Source organism: Diabrotica undecimpunctata, chromosome 9 (genome assembly GCF_040954645.1).
Source record: "Diabrotica undecimpunctata isolate CICGRU chromosome 9, icDiaUnde3, whole genome shotgun sequence".
NCBI lineage: Eukaryota > Metazoa > Arthropoda > Insecta > Coleoptera > Chrysomelidae > Diabrotica > Diabrotica undecimpunctata.
In genome coordinates this window covers 33030736-33038699 of record NC_092811.1, presented here as the reverse complement: position 1 = coordinate 33038699, position 7964 = coordinate 33030736, and the positions used below count along the sequence as shown (strand labels likewise).

The following is a 7964-nucleotide window of genomic DNA, read 5'->3' as shown; positions in this document are numbered from 1 at the left end:
CGTTAAGGCAAGTCCCAATTTTTGCAGAAACAAACGACGACGATTGCTCTTATTTGCATTCTAAGATAGAAAATTAAGAAGAAATAGAAAGTAGGTACGCATTGATGGCTGCAATATCCAACAAAGTGAAAAAAAAACTGAGAGTGGCTATCTTTGCGTCGATCTCTTCGATATATACATTTTCTCGCCATCTGATCTCAAGTATCAACACCATCTTTAATATTATCATAAAAATGCTTGATATCTGATTTATTTTTGTATTCGCCGCTTACAACATCACCAGAATGCTAGATTGATAGAAAGGGAGGTATTTTTGTAGGTTTTTGAAGTATTACCTAAGAAAGAAGAGTAAGTGGTAGGTTTCCAGACTTTGGATCTGAAAATGCAAACGTATTTAAATACAATTGCTTTTCTTTAATTTTTTTAAGTACTTTCGGTACCTATATGCCTAAAATTTTCTTGTAGAGTGCCAACTAATGTCAGATCAAAGTCTTTGAGGAGATATTCTGCAAGCTGCACAGAAGTGTAATATCTGTCAGTCGTTACGTTAATTCCAGAGTTTTGAATCGAGGACAGCAATCTGTTTCCCATTTCCTGTAGACCCTACAAGATAACATATTGTCTATAACGACGTTCGTACTGTTTATTTTGTCACTTCTCGGAATATGTTTCGATCACAAATCGTGGTTTTCTAATTTGGTATTATCATTAGCTTCCATATATATATATATATATATATATATATATATATATATATATATATTTAGGGATTCTACAGTATTCACTGCCTTCCCTCGCTCAACCGTTTCCATCTCTCTCTGTTGTTCCATTCTCCATCGTTTAGGCCTCTCTTACTCATGGCGTCGTCTACTTCGTTCCTCCAGGATTTTCGGGGTCGTCCTCTTTTCCTCCTTCCTATGGGGCTCCATTCGGTTATTCTCTTTATCCATCTGCTGTCGCTAGTTCTTCTTACATGTCCATACCACTTTAATCTTTTTTGTTCTATATATGTTAGTATGTCTGTTTCTATTGATGTTCTTTGCTTTATTTCGTCATTACTTCTCCTATCCATTCTTGTTACTCTGCAGCATCTTCGCAGGCATTCCATCTCTGTTGCTACTATCTTACTGCTGTTTTTCTTGTTTATGATCCAATTTTCAGCCCCATATGTCATAATACTTCGCACTAATGTTTTATAAATCTGCGTTTTTATCTTCATATTTAGGTGTCTATCCCACCATACTGAGTTAAGTTGTCGGATTGCTGTTCCTTGTTTGTCCTAATCTTTGTGTAATTTCTTCCTCTGTTGTTGCCTTTTTCGTGATTATAAACCTCAGGTATTTGAATTTATCGTTTCCTTTGATTGTTACGTTGTCATCAATCTGTAGATCTTCTATGTCTTTTTCACTTGTAGATAGGTACTCTGTTTTCGCGAGGTTAATATCTAGGCCAGCCTTGGTATATTCTTCTTGTAGTTTCTTCATCATGTAGCTGAGGTCGTCTTGGTCTTGTGCAATCACTACCTGATCGTCTGCAAAGCTTAACGTATATAGGTATTCGTTCCGTACCGGTACTCCCATGCCTTCGCATTTTCTTTTCCATGTAGTCAAGGCTTTTTCTAAGTATATTTTGAAGAGGGTTGGAGATGTGGAACAACCCTGCAGGAGCCCTTTTGTTGTGGTGAAGTCTCCTATGATTCTTGTTCTCATTTTAATGGACACTTTATTTTCTTTATACAGAGCTTTTGTAGCTTCTATGAGCTCCGTCTGTATTTCTAATTTGTACATTGCCTCCCATAGTTCTGACCTTGGTACAGAGTCATACGCCTTTCTCAGATCCACAAATGCCAAGTGTATATCTCTATTGTTTGCTTATTTCTTTTCCAACAGTTGTTCCAGTGTGTGGTCTATGCATGATCTTCCTGCCGTGAAGCCTGCCTGATCCTCCCCGATTTTGTCTTTTATCGCTTGCTCTATCTTTTCTCGCAGTATCTTCCCATATAATCTTCCTATTGATGATATTACGCTTATTCCTCTGTAGTTTTCGCATCGTTTTCTATCTCCTTTCTTAAATATAGATGTCATATGCCTCCGTCCATTCATTTGGGAGCTGTTCTCCATTTATGGCTTTCTGAAATATCCATTGTATCATCCGGTGTAATTTTTTTGATCCGTATTTTATAAGCTCACGTGAGATGCCTCCAGGTCCCGGTGCTTTCTTATTTTTGATTAGCTTCCATCAAAATGAAAATACCAAATAAAGCCAAAATCTCGGTATCATCTGTTTTTGGCACGTTTGTACGCTCAGCTTATTTAAGGGTAGAAATTCACTTTTTGGAACGACGGCAATATATTTTTTACTTTGCGTTCATGTTTAAGTCCTGGTTGCTCACGAAAAATGTTTGGTAGAGCTCGCCGCAAAGGGCGTGGTGGGTAGGCTAAGTTGATTATTCCTGACTTTGATTTATATTAGAGTTTTCTTCTACTGTATCGAAACTGTAACCATCCTCAAATGAATTTTCACTGTTGCCGGAAATAATGTCTGACCAAACTTCAAAGTCAGAGAAGTTGGCTACAACTTCTTCTTACTATTGAGTCTTTTTTCCAACGCAATAAATTGACGTAACGCTATTTGTTTAGTCTCTTAATTTTTTACGTCATCTTTGAATGGTATCAAAACTACAAACTGGCCCTTTTCAGTTCTAAAGGCATTTGCTTTGAAATGTTCTTCACAACATTGATCTTTAATTGAAATTTGTTTTTTTCTTCGGAATATCTTTGATTTTCCAGAAGTTTTCTAATTGCTCCTGTTTGTCAGTTTCTCGTAAAAAATTACAGTTAACTGTGTTTAAATTTGTATGCGGAATAGTTCCCGAGATTATCCACCACAAAGTCGTTTCTTGAATTACAGGCCCATTTTTACCAGTTCTCAACTGGCCCTCGAATTTACAAGAAATGTCAGTTCCAGATGAGTGACACTCAATTCGGATTTAGAAACGTATTGGGAACACGAGAGGCTCTTTTTGCTTTAAATGTGTTAACGCAACGATGTAGAAACATGAATGTAGATATATATGGATGTTTTATTGACGATAAAACATGCATATATATCGATGCATATATGACGATATGAAATATCGAAAAGCATTTGACTGCGTTAACCATCAAAAGATGATCTAAATTCTGAGAACAAATGGAGTTGACGAACAAGACTTGCGAATTATCTCAGAACTATACTGGCACCAAACGGCAACAATTAAAATAGAGCACACAACATCCAAAGATATACAAATCCGACGAGGAGTGGGACAGGGTTGCGTCTTATCAGCACTACTGTTTAATTTGTATTCAGAGTCTATATTCAGAGAAGCATTATGCGAGGTCCCAGGCGGAATTAAGATTAACGGAATCAACATAGACAACATCAGATATGCTGATGATACCGTCTTAATAACAAGCAACGCACAAGAATTACAAAATATAATAAATGCGGTAGTTCACCATAGCGAAATGTTCGGTTTACATCTAAACGTTTCCAAAACTAAACTTTAGTATTTTCAAAGACACCAATTAACGCACATATGTATGCCAAGGGTCAAATAATAAAACAGGTAAATTCCATAAAATATTTGGGAGCAAATATCAATAGTCAGTGTAATCCAAAAAAAGAAATCATATCAAGAATCGAAGAAGCAAGGAAAGCATTCATGAACATGAAAACATTTTTTAAAAGATCAGACCTTAATCTGCAGCTTAGAATCCGAATGATCAGATGTTACGTTTTTTCTGTCTTACTGTATGGCTGTAAAAGTAGGACAAGGGACTCTGAAATAGAAAAAAGAATAGATGCCTTTGAGATGTATATATACAGACGACTGTTGAGAATTTCATGGGTACAAAGAGTTACTAATATTGAGGTACTTCGTCGCATGTGTAAACAAAAGAATTACCAAGACTAATCAAAGAGAGGAAAATGCAATACTTGGGTCATGTGTTGCGAGGCGAAAGATACGAATTACTTCAAATTGTACTGGAAGGAAAAGTACAGGGCAAAAGATCAGTAGAAAGACGCCAGAACTCGTGGCTGAAAGACCTAAGGAGATGGTTCGACCGCTTATCAGCAGAAATCTTTCTCGCAGCAGTTTCCAAAACTACAATTGTTATTTGGATCGCCAACCTTCGAAAGGAGACGGCGCCATGAGAAGAAGAACAACTGGCCCTCGCCGATTAAAGACCAAAATATATCTGCCTAACAGGATGTCTATGTGCCTTAGTTCACGAAACTCAGTAACCGCTAGCTGTACATTGGAACCTTTGCAATATTTGAATTAATTTTAGAATGAAGAAGATATCCTGATATAGTTTGCAAGATATAGCATAAAACATTAAGTTTGTTTTCATTATACAATGACTGTATCGTAATGTCACATTTTCGTTTTATTTTCGATATTGAATGGTTTAGGCCCAGTTATTCTTATAATAAAAATTCTTTTGCAAAGGTTGTGGAAAGAAAAATTGAATTGGAATGATGAGTTACCAAATCCACTATCACACTCATGGTTAAAATGTAAAGAAGAAATACATGAGTTAGATAACATTCAAATTAATAGATGAGTTATTGGTGGAAATGCAATAAACGGACAACTTCATGCATTTTGTGTTAGTTCTATTCAAGCATACGGAAGTTGTGTATACGTTAGGTCAGAAAATAATAATGGTAAGGTTTGTATGCATTTTATGTGCTTAATCTAAAGTGACATCACTAAATCATCAACTATTCCGAAGTTAGAGTTATGCGGAGATCTATAAGGGTGAGAGGTAGATTAAGAAATTCCAATGTCAATTACTCAAAAAGGCATCCAATACTCCTGCCATAAAAAATCACCTAACTCTATTAATACTCGTTCATGAACATTTGAGGTTACTTCACGTAGGTTCTTAGCAACTTTTGGCAAGTATCAGGGAAAGGTTTTGGTCATTGGTATGATGTAATCTAGCTAAACAAATTATACGAAATTGTGTTATTTATTCTAGAATAGTTTTTAGAGAGGGTAAACTAATTTTCATAGTCTATAATCTACATATTATATAGCATTCTAATCAATTTACTCATCTAAATGAATTAACAGTGATAAGAGATAACGGATTTGATTTCCGAACTACATCAGCTCCGATAAATTCTCAATTTTAGACCATAATAGTAATGCTAGTATTTTCACTATAGTAAATCAACAAAACTGATATACCTGTTTATTAAAGTTAGTGTTATAAGAAGACGTAAAATCGTGAGTAATATTAATTAGATTGAATTAATATATTTAGTTTGCAAATCGATCTAAATAAAATCATCATATCAACACTACATCGGACTGTTTTTTTTTTATGAACAACAATTAAAATCAGAGCCGTACTTGCATATGATTATAATTAAAATAAATTGTTTAAGTAAAATTAAATGACGAATAATAATTTATCATCAATGAAAATTCCTACCACTTCTCAAAGCAATTCAATGTATTCTGCTGTTGTATCTCAACAAACCAGTCCAAAATTTCCACTAAAAGAACAAGCCATCATCTTCACTTCAGTTAATGACGCTAAGCTGCAAGATTATCTATTACAACTAGTACCACTAGTTTAACCAAAAAATATTATTTATTCATCAAGAATCTCTAATAATCAAGTATGCATTTATCTTTCCAGTAAAGCCGTAGTTGATGATTTTTTCAATAAAATATAATCCATAAAAATTAAAAGTTAAAAGTACTTCCAGCACGTAGACTGATCACTCCATCAGAACGACTTCTCTTATGTAATGTTAGTCCAACAATTCCACACGAAATATTGAGCAATCTTCTCCAAAATCTAGGCTTGAAATTGATGTCACTAATAACATATTTGAGAATTAGAGTTTCAAATCCTGAATATAGCTGCATATCAATATAACCATACATGAATTTATTGTGATTAATGAAGATAATGTTAGCTACAAAGTATTTTTATCCAGCGATAGCAAACAAAATAGCTATCTTGCCTCTTAATGTCTATCATAATCAATTCTCCTCTCCCCTAATCAATTCTGATATACGAAATTTTATTCCAACTTCTAATCCACCTTACAATATCACTTTGCAGATTCCTACAACAGAGAGCTACGATAGTAATTCAACAACTTCTCCACTTCCAATAAATTTGATGGATGTGTCAAATCTGACACTTCCAACAACGGAAAAAACAACAGAATAAACAAAAAGACATCTATCGCAAACACCATCTTCAACAGAAGAACTAGCAATCAACTTTTTTCACAAAGTATGTAATAAAAGTAATTCTACATCCAAAAAAGTAAGGGCCGGCATCAATTCTGCACCTGATAAAAAAATAATACCGTCCATTCAGGACCCACCCTAAGAACAACAGATACAAATAGGGCAGAAATTTCAAAATCAAAGCTGCTAAAATATTTATGAATAAACATTCAAAAACATATGTCTTAAACTACGATTACTATCGAGATTTATTAAATGAGAAATACGGAGTTAAAGATGTCTATAATTTTTTTATGGATTATATACCGTATTTATTATTACTCATTAAAATGCTTGTTGACACTCATGTTCATTTTTAAGACTCAAAATTAAAAAAACTAATCACACGACTACGCAAGAGACTAGAAAAACTATTAGTATTGAAACATCTGAACCCGATAGTGATTCATGTGTTTCAACTAAATCATAAATCATTTTCAATAGTATATTACAATGAAATATTATATTGGGACAGCCTTTATAGTCAATAATAAAGTCAAGCACTTGGTTATAGATTTTAAGCCGATAAATCCGCGAATGAGCTGCTTAAGAATCAGGGGCAAGTTTTATTATAATAGCCTTATTAATGTACATGCCCCAACCGAGGACAAGGAAGACGAAGAAAAAGACAATTTCTATGATCAATTAGAAAGAACATAATATGACAATTGTCACAGAAATGACATTAAAATAGTAATCGGTGATCTGACCGCAAAAATCGAAAGGGAAGAAATATATCTACCGCACATTGGTAAATATAGTCTCCATAATAATACTAATTCGAATGAACACCGAGCACTCACCTTCGCAGCCTCAAAGAACATGATCGTAGAAAGCACATGTTTTCTACACAAAAAAATACAAATGGGGACTTGAACCTCGCCTAATGGATTAACAAACAACCAAATTGATCATGTGATCATAGATACTAGACACCTTTCCAACCTTATGGATATCCGCACCTATTAAGGCGCCAATATTGATTCAGATCATTTTCTAGTTGGCACAAAAGTTTCAAAACTATATCGAAACTAAATACATAACTAAGAGAATCTAACAGTTAGTGAACAATGGTAAATGTGTAAAAATTATATTAAACACGCTGCAAAAAACATTCTAGGGCCGCAAAGACCACCACCACGCAATGATTGGTTCGATGCTGAGTGCGAGGACATTACAAGAAGAAAGAACAATGCATATAAACTGATGCAGCAAAGAAGAACCCGAGAAAAAGAAGAAAAATATAAAGACCTCAGAAGAGAAGAGAAGTACATCCATCGGAGAAAAAAGCGAACTTATGAAAATAGAATATTGGAAGAACTTGAGGCATTAAAAAAGGAAAATCAAACAACAAAATTCTATAAAAATCTAAATAATGCAAGAAAAGAATTTAAACCAAGGATCGGACTATGTAAGGATAAGAAGAGGCATATATTCAATACAAAAGAAGAAGTATTGAAAAGGTAGGTGGAATACTATAAAGAACTACTTACTATCGAAGTAGAAGATTCAAATCAACCACCCCCAGGAGCAAGCAACAATACACCATTGAAGCCTCCATCAAGTCAAGAAGTACGGGATGCAAAGAAAACACCTAAAAAATAATAAATCTCTAGGAAGTGATGGTGTACCCGCGGAACTCATTAAATGTGGAGGT

The 7964-nt window shown here is 34.4% G+C and overlaps 1 protein-coding gene across 2 annotated transcripts in view; it reads left to right on the top strand.

Annotated features, from left to right (window-relative positions):
• The first annotated feature begins 5167 nt into the window (after positions 1-5167).
• Positions 5168-7964, top strand: part of LOC140449787 (probable multidrug resistance-associated protein lethal(2)03659) — a 74857-nt gene continuing 72060 nt past the window's right edge. The window contains exons 1-2 of one of the 2 annotated variants that reach the window (XM_072543134.1): positions 5168-5284; positions 6135-6311. The gene's annotated coding sequence lies outside the window, so the exon portion shown is untranslated. The remainder of the gene's footprint in view (positions 5285-6134; positions 6312-7964) is intronic. The other variant, XM_072543133.1, reaches the window with a different exon arrangement.